The 13306-nt window shown below is 47.1% G+C and overlaps 1 long non-coding RNA gene across 1 annotated transcript; it reads right to left on the minus strand.

Moving 5' to 3' along the window:
- Window positions 1–5251: 5251 nt before the first annotated feature.
- LOC149867730 (uncharacterized) lies at window positions 5252–10436 on the minus strand. Its single transcript, XR_016442122.1, has 4 exons — window positions 10078–10436; window positions 9495–9705; window positions 8046–8141; window positions 5252–7963 (listed from the first exon to the last, which is right to left on the minus strand). It is a non-coding gene; the product is annotated as an uncharacterized LOC149867730 (long non-coding RNA).
- Between the last annotated feature and the right edge of the window lie 2870 nt (window positions 10437–13306).

A 13306-nucleotide genomic window follows, 5' to 3' on the forward strand; every position in this document is an offset into this window, starting at 1 on the left:
TTCCCAGAACAGCCTGTATTTTTGGGGGGTTACAGAGGAACTGGTTTTTAGTGCTCAGCACTTATAAGGAATGAGTTGGCTCTATGGATCTGCAGTGGCTTTCCAAAAGACATTTCCTATTGGCGCTGTTGCGGTCAGCTTCTGCTGATGTTGGCGTTGTATCTCCTGACAAAACCCATACCTTGGATACCAGTGATTTTGCGATTACATACCGATCTGATTTGAGAAAGTCACTCTTCGGTGGGTCGACATAGAGTAAGCACTTCCATTAGAAAAAACAAAGCGCCAAATTACTCGTAACCGATCAGGAAGCAAACATTAATTACAGGAAAGTATCCGCAACTCTCTTCAGAAATCCGCCCAAAAAGACGACAGCGCCTGAGTGGGATAGGGGAACTGTCATCTGCCCGTCCTCCTTTCCCTGGCAAAGTCCTGAGCATCCTGTCTGTTGAATGGCAGCTGGGGACACAGGAAAGAGAGACCTGCTTCTGCCTTTTAAATCGAATGCCCTTCCACCAACCAGCCCCGGCACTCCCGAGACGCAGAAAACCGATGAGCGGAAGAGTCCTCTCATGACGATCCCTGCAGCAATCTCGCAGCGTGCCCCAACCGTTACGGCTGGTGGTCCTCTTAGTACGATTCCACTATATATTCAAACAATATGGGATATTCTCGACATGAACCAATGTAACCTGGAAAACATTTTCTTCTGCCACAAGAACATTTTTTTTTTTTTCTCTCTGACCACACAAGAATAAACTCTGGCATCAGTGGTCAGGTTACATATTTGTATTCCCATGAGGATCTTATTTGTCCAGCCTATTCCTCAGCAGTCAGAAAATGTAATAGTTACCATCTGAATTGTGCTCCTACCTTGGAACCACAAGATGACAGAAGCCTGAGAATAGCAAATACTAGTGTGCTCTTCAAATTACTCACCTGTGGCCAGGGATCGCTGGAGAGCCCTCCCTGCTCGTACTCTCTAACGATCCCCGCTGTGCACGCACTCAAGGAGGGCTTTTGCTGGTGCCCATCTTCTTTAGCACTTTGAAAAAGGTGCATCCCCATGGAAGAGACATTTCAACACTTTTTGGATCCATCCAAGGCATCAGGGCAAAACAAGCGTGCAAAAAATGTTAAAAAGCCTGGGTACAAATTCGACAACATGCGAAATCGTCTCAGTTGCAGTCAGTCGTCGAAAGCACAAGTTGTATTACTGGAGAATAACACAATCAGCGAGTGACGCACGCCGAGCCATCAGAGCGCCCACAGCCTAAACAAAACCCGCAGTTCAATCGAGCGCTGCTAGCACCAGCATTTCAGACGCGTGCAGATCAAAAGCAAGCACGGTCTCTCCTGGTTATAGCAGTTTACTCAGAGTCATGGGGATCTGGGTTTGGCTTTAAGTACAAATGTGATTTGTAACTTGGAGCAAGTCGCAACCCTGTCTTCCAGGCCTCAGTTTCCCCATCTGCAAAATGGGTGTGATAATATATACACCTCAAGAGTTTTTGAGAGTTTAAAATCGTTACTATTTGCAATCTTTCTTGAGGGGTGTAGGTTGTAGCTGTGTCAGTCTAAGGACATAGGCAGACAAGGTTCTTTGGGTAAATCTGATTATCTTTTATTACACCAGCTCAAATAGTTGGGAAAACTCTTCTTAGCAAGCTTTTGGGCACAAAGAGCCTTCATCAGGCTGAGGAGGCGTCTGTAGATGGTCTGTGCTCGTCCACTCCATGCAGGAACAGCACAGACCATCTGAGGATGCTTCCTCCACCTGACGGAGGACGTTTGTGCCCGAAAGCTGGCTAACAAGAATTTTTTCCAACTACCAATTTTTTCGAGACACTTGGGTGGAAGGCACCACCGAATGACAAGACTGTTAATAGTGAAGTTCACATTTGAGGATTTACAAGTTTGTATTGTGATGCAACAGAAATTGTAAGAAATTTAAGCCCAAGAGCAGCCCTGTCTCTAATTTAGTTACGCTTGCCTGTATCAATTAATTAAGTCTCACAGCAGATCAGCGAGGGGTGTCTGAGGAATGGCTGACTTTCCACTGAAATATAGCCACCTTGGAGGCAAAATGCAGTAAGTGTTTAGCAATTCTCATCAATGCCTCATAAACCTGTTCTCTGCTACTGGATGCTACAGTGATAACACTGTATAAAGCCTAAAGCCAGGTTAGGAAGTGATAGGCCTGCCATCTCAAACCCAGGGTCCTGGCCTGACCAGCATGGCCATCTTCCCCAATCCACCACCCTGCTGCTGTTCCCAAAGGTTGGATGAGGCCTGTCTAAAGTTTCCATCAATGCCCAAGTGCAGCCAGTCCAGCACTGCAGTGGCAAAGTAACCCCCAGACGGCTGCCTGGATCCACCTGGACCCCACCTTGCTTGTCCGGTCTGGCCTCTCATGGTCCCACCATGTTGTCTTGACTGCCATGCCTTGATATTATGATTGGACAGGGGGGCTGCCCCTAAAGGGGAGGGGGTTTGAGGTTTGGGCTGAGGATCCCTAGCCTTGGCCCACTTTACTCTGGCTGACGTCCACTTTCTCAGGACTGTAGGTTCCCAGGCTTCAGCTTCAGCTCTGCCCTTGTGGGCTCCAGGCCCCTCAGCCCCAGGTCTCACCCTGGTCTGGGACCCTTGGCCCCTGATCTTGCCATTGCAAGCTCTGGGTTTGCATCCCTCAGTCTTTGCTGTCTGACACCACAGTCCTTCTGCTAACAGCAGTAGACCCTTCAAAGGGTTGAGGGCCTGGGGTACACCTTCTCTTTGGCTTCCTCTGCCACAAAATGGTCCTCTGGTATTTAAACACAAAAAGATATGAGCACCTGCTCTCAGACAAATGGTTTCCCCATCTTAGTTTAACACCACATTGTGGCAAAAGTACCATGCAAAAAATACTTGGTGGTGGAGGGGCTTCCTGCAGCTCCCCTGCAACCTGGGAGTCTTCTTCTTTGTCTGGTTAGGTCTTGCTCTTCCCTGGAGCTTGGTTTTCTGCAGCCTGCAGGGCCAGACTGCCCCTCTTGCTTCGGGACCCGGGCTTGTTTGCATCCCTCTGGGTCACTTGACCCACTACTTCTGCCCCAGGCTGTCAATCACTACCTGCTCCTGGGGCAGGTGGTTATTTTATTCAAGGGCTCTCTGCCCCCATCATAGTTTGTCCAGGATGATGGAGCCAGCAAGCTGATCCTTGACTCCCTCTCTCCTTCAGTAATGGGGTAGGGGTCCCATTACACCAAGCCTCTGCCTACTCCAGCCTGAGTGGCTGCCTACTGTCATCTGGCCCTATACTTGTCCCTATATAAGCCCAAGGAGAGGAACAAGAAGCATCTGGACAACAGGGATCTTGCAGACTCAGACTGCACCTCTAATCATCCTGCTGCTTCCTGACCACCTGCATTCCCGACTCGGCTCGCTCATGGATTCAGCTCTAGTTTCCTGACTGGACTTGATCATACAACCTTGTTCACCATGCAATCTCCTGGTTCCCTGGCCCTGCTTGCCCTCGCCAACTCTGTTTGGCTCTCCCATCCAGTAACCTTCATCCTTGATTAGTTCCCCACATCCTGGCACTGATAGTACCCAATTCAAACACAACAATATATATTTTTGAGTCCAGAATGTATTTATCCAGATGGGAATTTGGTCAGGATACTGGGAGTAACACTCCAGCTCGGACAAAGCGTTTGCAGGATCTCTGCCTTGGCTTTACTGGAAAGACAGCTTCCTGCCAACCAGGGCTGGATACAGGCATGGGCGAACCAGGGCTGGACAAAATGGTAATTATGATGATGATGATGATTACTATCTCTGGTGAAAGGGGAGCGGATACTAAAAGTTCGCCTGGGGCCACCAGGAGTCTAGGTATGGTGCTGCTGCCAACCAATGCCCGCTTGTATATAGGGGGCATCAGGTCAATACTAACCCAGAGGGAAGAGTGCCAGCGGATGAATCAGCAAGACCACCTCATGCGCTTTGAAGCATGTTTCTTTGAAATATCCGATCCCAGAATTGCACTGACCTGGTCTGGTCTGTTCTCGGCAAGACAGGATGGTATACTAGCACAAAGTGAGGTGAGGGTAGACTCTTAGGACTCCTCTTTGGTGTTTATCCATACACATTAGACTGGAAGACTTCACTGTGGTGGGGGAAAGATTATAAAGAAAACATATCAAGTAGCTTACAACCATGGAAGTCAAACTTACAAAGGCCATTCAAGAGGCTAGCCACGATCTCGCTGGCTTACACTGGTAAACTGCAAGCAATAACGTGAGATTGCCAAAGGTTTTCTAGCCAGCCCCTCCCTTCATAGTATTTAAGTTTCAATACATACAGAGTATGGAATGGCTTGAAGGGGAAGGGGTCGTGTTTGGGATTGGTACATGTCTCCCGGGAGACAAAGCCATGGATGAGTTACGTCTTCTAAAATAAATACCAAAAAGTCCATTGCATTACCCAGTCCCGTACCTAGTATAAACTACATACACTATGAAGATTAAAGCCTCTTTTACACGTATTTTAGAAAAAAGTTAAACGTGGTGACGGGGACTATAGTTTGGATCTCTCTGACAGAAAAGCCAGATGACCTAGTCACCTGGTCTGGATCAGTGCTTCTCAACCAGCATGCCACGGCCCCCTTTGAGTGCCTTGAGATCCTTTCAAGGGTGCTACACAAAGGTTAGCAATGTTAGGTATGCAAACATGATTCACAAGATAAACCCAGAGATTTCAACGGTGTGAAAAACGTTCTGACTTACTGCAGTCTTTCTGAGTTCTTTGCAGCAGAATAATGACTTCTTTGTGCTTAGAAACAAACAAGTGAAAAACCAGATATAGCATTTCTGAGGGATGCCTTGAGTCTAACAAGGGGTGCCTTCCGTCTAAAAAGATTAAGGACCGCTGGTTTAGATTTGCAGCTCCACGGAGCTGTGCCAGTTCTTACTAGCTTATGATTTAGCGCCACTGGCCTAACGACACAAGGCAGACAACACTGTAAGAAGCTCTAAAATGACCCAGACCACTTCTTGAAAGTTATAATCATCAAAATGGGATCATCCAGAAGTGCACATAACTATGAGGTTCATCAGAGGAACATCCTGACCTCAGGCATTCCAAAATCATACGTCAGGTCAGCTCAAGAATGGCCTAAAACACATCACAAGATTTGGAAAAAAAACACCTTTGTAGTTCTTAAGGTGCTCTGCCAGGTTTATTTTTATTTTTTATTAAAATGAAAGGAATTTGGCATGCAAGAGGTGGGGGAGGCAGGATATTGCAAGACAGGTCAAAATTGCACAATATGCTTGTTTGTTATAGCGATCGACACTTGATCTCACCTCCACAGACCTCATGTGATGGATGGACGTACAATAACGCGCGCGCACAGTGTGTGTGGGACGGTAGCCCTGAGACAGTCCTGGAAACTCACTTTCTCCACAAAGTCATAGACTACATACAGCGAAGAGCGCTGCTGAGAAAGCTGTTCCCATCCCAATCTGCTATGGCACGGGGACACCTACCTCCAGGAACAAGCAGGGAGTTCAGCCTCCATAGTCTGTTTGGGAAGTTAAACCACTCCAGGTGTGACAGTGAGCACATGTATTCAGTAACATCTTGTATAGCATCATCTCACAGCAGAAATAATCAGCTTCGAGATGCCAGAGATGTGATTCAGATCAGTGGTCCTCAACTTTTTTTGTACCCAGACCCATCAACGGTCAAACCTGACCCAGCGCCCCTCATTTTCAACCCACTGCCCTCCACCCCCAGGCCTCAGCCCCCCAGAGTGTGGGGCAGGGGTGGGTGTGTGGGGCATAGGGGGAGCTCTGGCAGCCTGCGAGGGAGAAGCCACACTTTTCCACATTTTTCTCCTTGAAAGGAGAATCCATTTTTAAGGTTCATTGATTCATTTTTTAAATGGATTTGTGACCCTTTCGTACATTTTTGTGACCCACTTTTGGGTTGAGAAATGCTGATTTAGTTTGGGATAAAGAATAATGTGCCAACTGAAGGTATTTTTTTAGCATTTTTAAAATGCCTATTGCCTTAGTAATCAACCCCTGGTAGCCAGGAAACCTACTTGAATACTCAATGAGCTATCTAATGACCTAATTACGTGACATAGTAGCCCTTGTCCATCAAAATTTAACAGATCACCGCTTCATTTCAGATCGCTCCGTCTCTCTCAGACTCCGTCCCATGAGTGTTATGCAGTGCTCTTCCTACCACTTCCTTTTCACCCAACATCTCTTTCACAGTCCAGTGGCAAAGTGCAGATAGAAGTGCCACCGTCCCACATCCTTCCTTCTTGGTCTTCGTATACTAGCGTCATGATACTAGTTGGAAGTGGAAGTGCACACAGAGTACAACTAGTAAAAGAGAAGTGCAACCACAAATAATCATTTCAAGGCTAAAAGCGTTTAGGTACCCAACTCCCTTTGAATTTCCATGGCAGATCCTTTGTGGATCTGGGCTTCGGTCCTTTTCAGATAAAACTTCTGTTGACCCTCAGGTGGTAGATTTGCCTGATCCGGAGCAGGAGAATTGATAGCAGATTGTTACATGATCCAGAATTTTAGTATACACAAAATCCCATCAACCTTGAGACTTTTACTGGATAAAAATTATCCTGATAGTTTCTTGGGATATTCAGTTTATGTGCCATCTTTTGGCCACAAAAAGCTCCCACAGCGTGTTACCAATGGGTACAAAAAGGGGAATCTGCATGAAAGACGGTGGGAAAAACAAAGCGTTTCCACATGGCCATGTTTGCTGGAGGTGTAAAAACACTTTGAACAACTAAAACTTTTGGAGAGGTAGGTGGGCAAATCTGCCTTTTACATTAACAACTAGCAGGATCCCAAAGAAGACAAAACTCCAACTAAAGACCAGCTCAGACAATTGCCTTGGAAACCTGACATTTGCCAAACTAATGATGGGAGATTAGGATACGGGCCTCAGCATGGGAAAGGGGACTCTTAGTAACGCTGGGCAGTGGAATCCTTTTGATTGCTGGACACCTAATGACTACCTGCAGAGCCAGCACTTGTCCAGATCAGAGACGCACAGAAGCCAAAGCACGCCCTTTCCAGGACACCGCTAGCATTGCATGCCATTTTTCAAAAAAGGTTTTGCTCCGTGACTTTTGTGTGCCTGTCACTGTGGCATGCTAGTGACAATGCAGGTCAGCCAAGCTGTAATGGGCTCTAATTAGCACTCTGTGAGATGTTAAATTCCTTACCTGGTCTTCAAAAGATTGACCAGTCTTTCCTGCCTTTGATGGTAGATTGGAAAGCACTGGCAATCTGATCCACACAGCCCGAAGCCCCATGGGCTGGAGGGAGTGAAGGGCATGTAGGCACTCGATTCTGGACAGCCAGCGCTGATTTGCAAAGACAACGAGCATTGTAAGAAGCAACCAGCCAAACTGACTCCGGCCTGCAACAAGATCTTAGTGCATCGCACTCATCTGTAGCTGTTCAAAGGCGCCCATTCCCGCGGGAACGGCACCTGCCAGAGTTGACGCTTAACAAACATGCCATTTCCTATGTGCCCTTCAACGCACAGTTCACACCTGATGCTCTTTTAGAAGTGAAGTGTCGGGTGTCAGGGGCTGCTTCCCCAGGAAGGGATGCTGAACGGAGGCTGCTGTTTGAGCCGGACATTTGAAATCAGCTGTGCTGTGGTTCCAAATGCAGAGACCTTGACGAATGCTGCACTCGCCTCCAGATAATTGTTATGCAATGTCAGTGGAAGGGGTGCGGTGCGGGGGTGGAAGGATAAAAACTCACTGCGTTATCAGGCCCTGAAATGAATTAACCATCAGGGACAAACCTGTGGATTCAAGTCTCTTCTCACTTACCTAAGGGTTGAAGTAGGAGCAACTCACTGACGGCAGCGCCAATGAACGCAGGATTTGCTGGTTATAGCTCATATAGCGAAGTATGAACGCCTAAGCCTAGATGAACCAATAAGGCGGTGTTTCAAGAGGCCTCAAACATGTTATGGATTTGGCATAAAGTGAAAAATCTGGTAGTTACCGTAGAGCTTTGTTTTGAATTTGGGGTCGTTGCTGGAACGCAGAACTCAAGGTGAAAGGAATCAACACCAGCCAGCAATTGCTCCTTAAGCAGAACCTGGAGAACGAAGAGTATGATTAGAGGCCTGGAGACCAGGTCATGCAAGGAGAGGCGGAAAGACTTGGGACTGTTGAAGAAAAGCCTCAGAGGGGACTTGGTGGCAGGCTACAAATACATCAGGGGCGTACATCAGGGATTGGGGGAGCATCCATTCACCAAGCCCCCGCAGGGGAGGACCAGAAAGAATGGGCACAAAGTGATGGAAGATTGCTTCTGGCTCAACATAAGCAAAAACTTCTTTACAAGCCAAGGGTTTGGAACGGGCTTCCCCAGAGGTGGCACAATCACCCACCCTGGTGATCTTCACAAAGCGTCTTGACGTCCATCTTGCTGGGGTCATTTGATCTCCAGCCCCTAATGACTATGAGACTACTGCAATCTAGTTACAGAGCTGAATATGGACCTGAACCTTTCTTTACTGCAGGGGAGACTTCCCCCTGCAAGGTGAGCTCCTTTGAATAAATCACAAGTGGAGGCCATCCAGCCCTTAGGAAGCAGGTTCAATTCCTTTAGGTTTCTGAGACTGAAGACGGCTTTGAGGTCTGAGCCATGACCCAGCATGATTCAGGCTCAATCCCTAGACTTCCCGTGCAGGCTGGGCAAGGCACTTTCTGCTTTATGGTCCTATCTGGGACAACGGCATTTTCCTGGTCTATTTAGACGATGAGATTTTGGTAACTGGCAATTACCGTCACTCGGGAGAGAGTCCACGATTCGTGCTGGCGCTCAGCTGGGAACTGTGGGACCGTCTCTAATGTAAGTCAATAAACACGCTGGCTCGCTTGTATACAAATTGGGGGAAAGCACATCCGCAACCCATTACGTTTAAAGTTTTTGTTTGTCCGCAAAACAACTTAACTACAAGTCTGGTAACAAGAGGAAACTAATTGAGTGGCCAAAACTATTATCTGGTTAAACTATTAAATTCTGCCACCTACCGGGTAAAGTGGAAATGTTGCAAAAACTCCCAAGTTGGGAGCCACGACATACATATTGAGGAGATAGTAGATAATTTTGTCCAGTCTTTTGGAAGGCACCGGATTAAAAACAAAGAAAAAACTAGCTGATTTGCACTGATACAGTACTAACCAAAAGGCAGAGGTCATATCTGCTAGTAATTTATCATTATGGTACTTCTGTTGTTTGTTGGATACAAATCACCAGTGTCTGAGCACCGCCTGTCTCCCAGTCCAGCTATCCAGCCGCCCCAACACGCCAGTGGACAAGTGACAGCCATCACTATGTTAGATCCACCCTACGTTGCAGACACTGGGCCAGTAAAGCGCCGCTGATTTGTGACACCTGAGGATCCGGCACATCATGGGCATCTCTTTGCCAGTGGATGCCTACCTGGTCGCATCGTTCTCCGGGGGATTCAGATGGACTCCGTAATTTCTGGATCCTACACAGGAATGTGGAGGAGCTGGAGAAGTCTTCACCCACGAGTCCCTAGCTATCAGAGCAGCGATGTGCAGCCTGAATGCTCTAGGTCTCAGGAGCCCGTCCAGCATCAGCAATTGGCCACAGATGGCAGCTGCGTGGAGATACTTCCTTCTGTTTCCTTGGACATTGATAAAAAGAAGCATCACAAAGACAGGAGTCAACTCAAATCTCTGCGGCCTACTTTCTGGACGCTTTGGCTCTGCAGAACTGTCTCAGAGCAACGTTTCAGAGGCTCCAGTTCTGTCTCCATTGACGCCAATGGCAAAGCTCCTATTAACTTCGACACAAGCACAGCAGAGCCCAATACATTTCTTTTTTTAAGAACTGGTAAAAGTATTTCACTTTATAAAACTTTCATTCTGTAATATTCAACAACAGTCCTCTCCCCCAGCTTTTAGGTAAAAAAGAAAAAGAAAAAAGGGTACCATAGAGGTCAACACTCCCCATGTAAAGACTTGAAATCTGCTGCAAATAGTACCTACAGTCCCACCTTTAAAATAGGAGCAATGGAAAGAGAAACTTCCAACTGAAGCCAGGGAACCGAGTGCAGGTCAGAGCTCAAAACAGCCTCCATGCTTTCCTATGTCTTCCACATTGATGCTGCATCTACATATTGTATTTAGAGGCGCCACCAAAAGAGCACTCTTCCTGGCAGATGGAAACTTTGCAAAAGTTTCCATGTGCTTCCAAGTTATTAAATCCATTCTGCCACCTAGTGGTATCTTTTTAAAAGTACTATTTAACATAAGTGCTTTGATGCTAATTCTTTATGTTCAATTAAAACCCTTTAATCCACTCTCCGCTGCTAAAGGAGTGTGGATTAAAAACGCCATGAAAAAAACCATCTTATTTTTCACTGTCACCGCTTCCCATCCTTAGCTGATCTTGTTTAAAAATGGTTTTGCTTTGGTTGGGGTTTTTTTATAATAGTTTGCTTGCTTTTTGAATACGCCTCACCTTGGATAATAAAAATCATTTTTTAAAGTCAGCTTTTTGGTTTGTTTACATGCAAAACTTCCTTGTTATAGTGCCTAGGTTGTAAAATAGGAGAACATATAAATATAGGCCAAAAAAGTGTGTTGAGATTTTAAAAAATAAAGAGAATATTATCTTTTCTCCACTGAAGTCCAGGCACAGGTTAACCTTTGAACAAAGCATGATAATTGCTGCCATGCAAAAACAACTGAGAACAAAAAGTCTTGAAGACACAGCTTCACCACAGCTGGAGACCATTCCCACAGTTCCAGTTCTGTTTAAATTTAAGTTTGAAATCACATGTTGAAGAGTGACATAGAGGAACACGGAAATGGAGGAGCATGGGGTCCTTCTAGGTCCGCATCTGGATGCTAACATTTGTTATAGATGCTTCAGAAGTTGGCACAAAAAAGCAGTTCCGAAATAACTCGCCCCACTAAGAAAAGTGTCCTCCAAGCTTCCAGTGGTCAGAGGCCGGCCACCCTGGAAAATGAAGTCTTCGATCTATCTGTGGCGTTGTAGCAACACTAGACATATCAATGCAAGCTTCCCTCCCCATTGTACCACCAGTGTGTGCCAGTTATCTTCTGGAAGTGCAGTCTCCAGAAGCGGGACTTTATTGGTCCATTTTGCATTTAGCTTCTTTGCAGGATTTGGTAAAAGCAGAAAAAAATGTTAAGCAATCATAACTGAGTCCAGAGGCCTATCTATCCCGTGGTGGAGGTATGCCCCGAGACACTGAAAACCCACCAGAGACCTATTCATGCTCTGACACATTAGGGGCCAAGTGCTGAAGAGCAAGCACTCCTAAGGATGGTGACCATAATAATTTGATGAGATTCAGGATGGGGTAAGGAAATCTGGGAGTTGAGTGGAGGGGATGCCATGAGGTGCCAATGTGCGCACATGCATGCACACACACAGCCCCCAACCCACACACGCCCCTACCCCAACTCTACTGCACAAGCGACTGTGCTTTAACGTCCTCCAATGGCAGGGATGCTGACGTAGCCTCCAAAGTCCAGGACTGCCCCAGCCAACCTGGGACATATGGTCACCCTACACATGAGCAAACTGGCCGCTCTTGATCACGTTAGCAGATGTGAGCGGGCATACCGTCGCGGCGGTATAGCTACGTCTATAGGTCCTAACCATACCAAACTCCCCAGTGGGATATCGCATGCCTGTAGCCTAGCCCAATAAAAGCCAGAACATATTCAGGATATATCATCAGAACAAATTCTTCTTGGCTGCTGGTATCCAGGAAGGATGGGCCTTTTTTTTCAAAAGAGCCTTTGTAGGACTTTGACGTCTGATTTTCGTAACATAAAACTCTGTCAAATTCAGGAGTGGACTGAGACTTTCAACTAACTTTGTGTAGACTACTGAGTGACCAAGCACCTAGCAATGGGTTTTGACCTCTGCTTCATAAAGCCTCCGACCTGAATGCTCAGAGGACTCTGGAACAGGACGAGGGCTTTGCAGTTGCTCTTAATCGACTTAAAACCTCATACCTGGATCTCAAATGAACTTTAGGAAAGCTTGGTTTCAGATATGCATCTGAAGTTCATGGTCACGCTCCTGTTTATTCACTGCCAACCAATCTGGATTTGAGCAGAAAGTGAAAGGCTCCATAATCTAGTACCAGTTATGTAGTCTTGCATTTGGTACAACTCCGGAGACAACCACGCGACGGGCGATCGTTGTGGAGCACTGTCGAGTGGGCGGTTTTTGCACTCGGATACTCTGACTGAATTGGATGCTCTGCTCACAGCTTTCATGAAACCAGATGAATTTGAATGAACACCTTGAATAGTGCGTTGAAGGTACTGAGCGCTAGCCAGGCACTAAGCTCTAGAGATTCAGAGATCAGGTTCAGATACCTATTCAAACCTCTTGGAGCCCCCAAATTAGGCTTAAAGTCTCACAAGAACAGCCCCTTGAGGCATTCCCATCGCCTGCTTCTCAGCTTGGTCTTCGAATGCTGAAAAGTTTGGAAAGAAAATTTGAACGAGGGAAGCTCACGTGTGCCTGCAAATCACTGCCCAGCAGCCAGCCAAGGCCACCCCCATCTGCCAGCTGTGTCAAACTGGGATCTGCTTTGTGCTCCCAATCTCTTTACTCCAACGTGTCCCCCGAGACCACTTTGGGATGGGCTGAGCTGAGCTTGGCAGGTGAAGGCGCCAGATGTCAAGGGCTGCAGAGAAAGTTTCCGGTAGTGGCAGCTGCTTTTCAGTTCATATTCTCCAATGGGTTTGTGTCTGGCTCTGGGAAGGGATCTGTGGGTGGCCACAGCTGATCTTGCCCAAATATCTCATGTGAGAATAGCTCCCTGTGGACAACCCAGCCTGGAAGGGAAGTCCAAATTCAAGGAAGCAAATACGTTTTCCTTCCTCTGCTAGCCCTTCCAGGAAGGGTTTATATCCAGCTCTCCTTCTTGTACAGCTGGATGATTGAAGACTTTATGGGTGCGTAAAGATGTTTAGGCAGCCTGTCGGGGACTGTGTTAGAGCGCCAGTTGGGCGGAGGGGGCTCGAGCTTGCCGCACGGGACGCTTGAACAGCTTCCCAAACTGCCCTCTCCCCCCCACCCCTCCACGCCACCGCTCCAACTGCTGCAAAGCCCAGCCGACAGATGTGTGCTGCCGCTGTCAAAAGGCTCAGGTGGGGGGTGAGGGAAAGGAGCTCCTCTTGCCTCGTGCCCCCCCCAACTACCCCAGCTAGGATATTGGGGGCAGCTGGGCC

This window comes from Crocodylus siamensis, chromosome 4, assembly GCF_052110815.1.
Source record: "Crocodylus siamensis isolate JL-2025a chromosome 4, ASM5211081v1, whole genome shotgun sequence".
NCBI lineage: Eukaryota > Metazoa > Chordata > Crocodylia > Crocodylidae > Crocodylus > Crocodylus siamensis.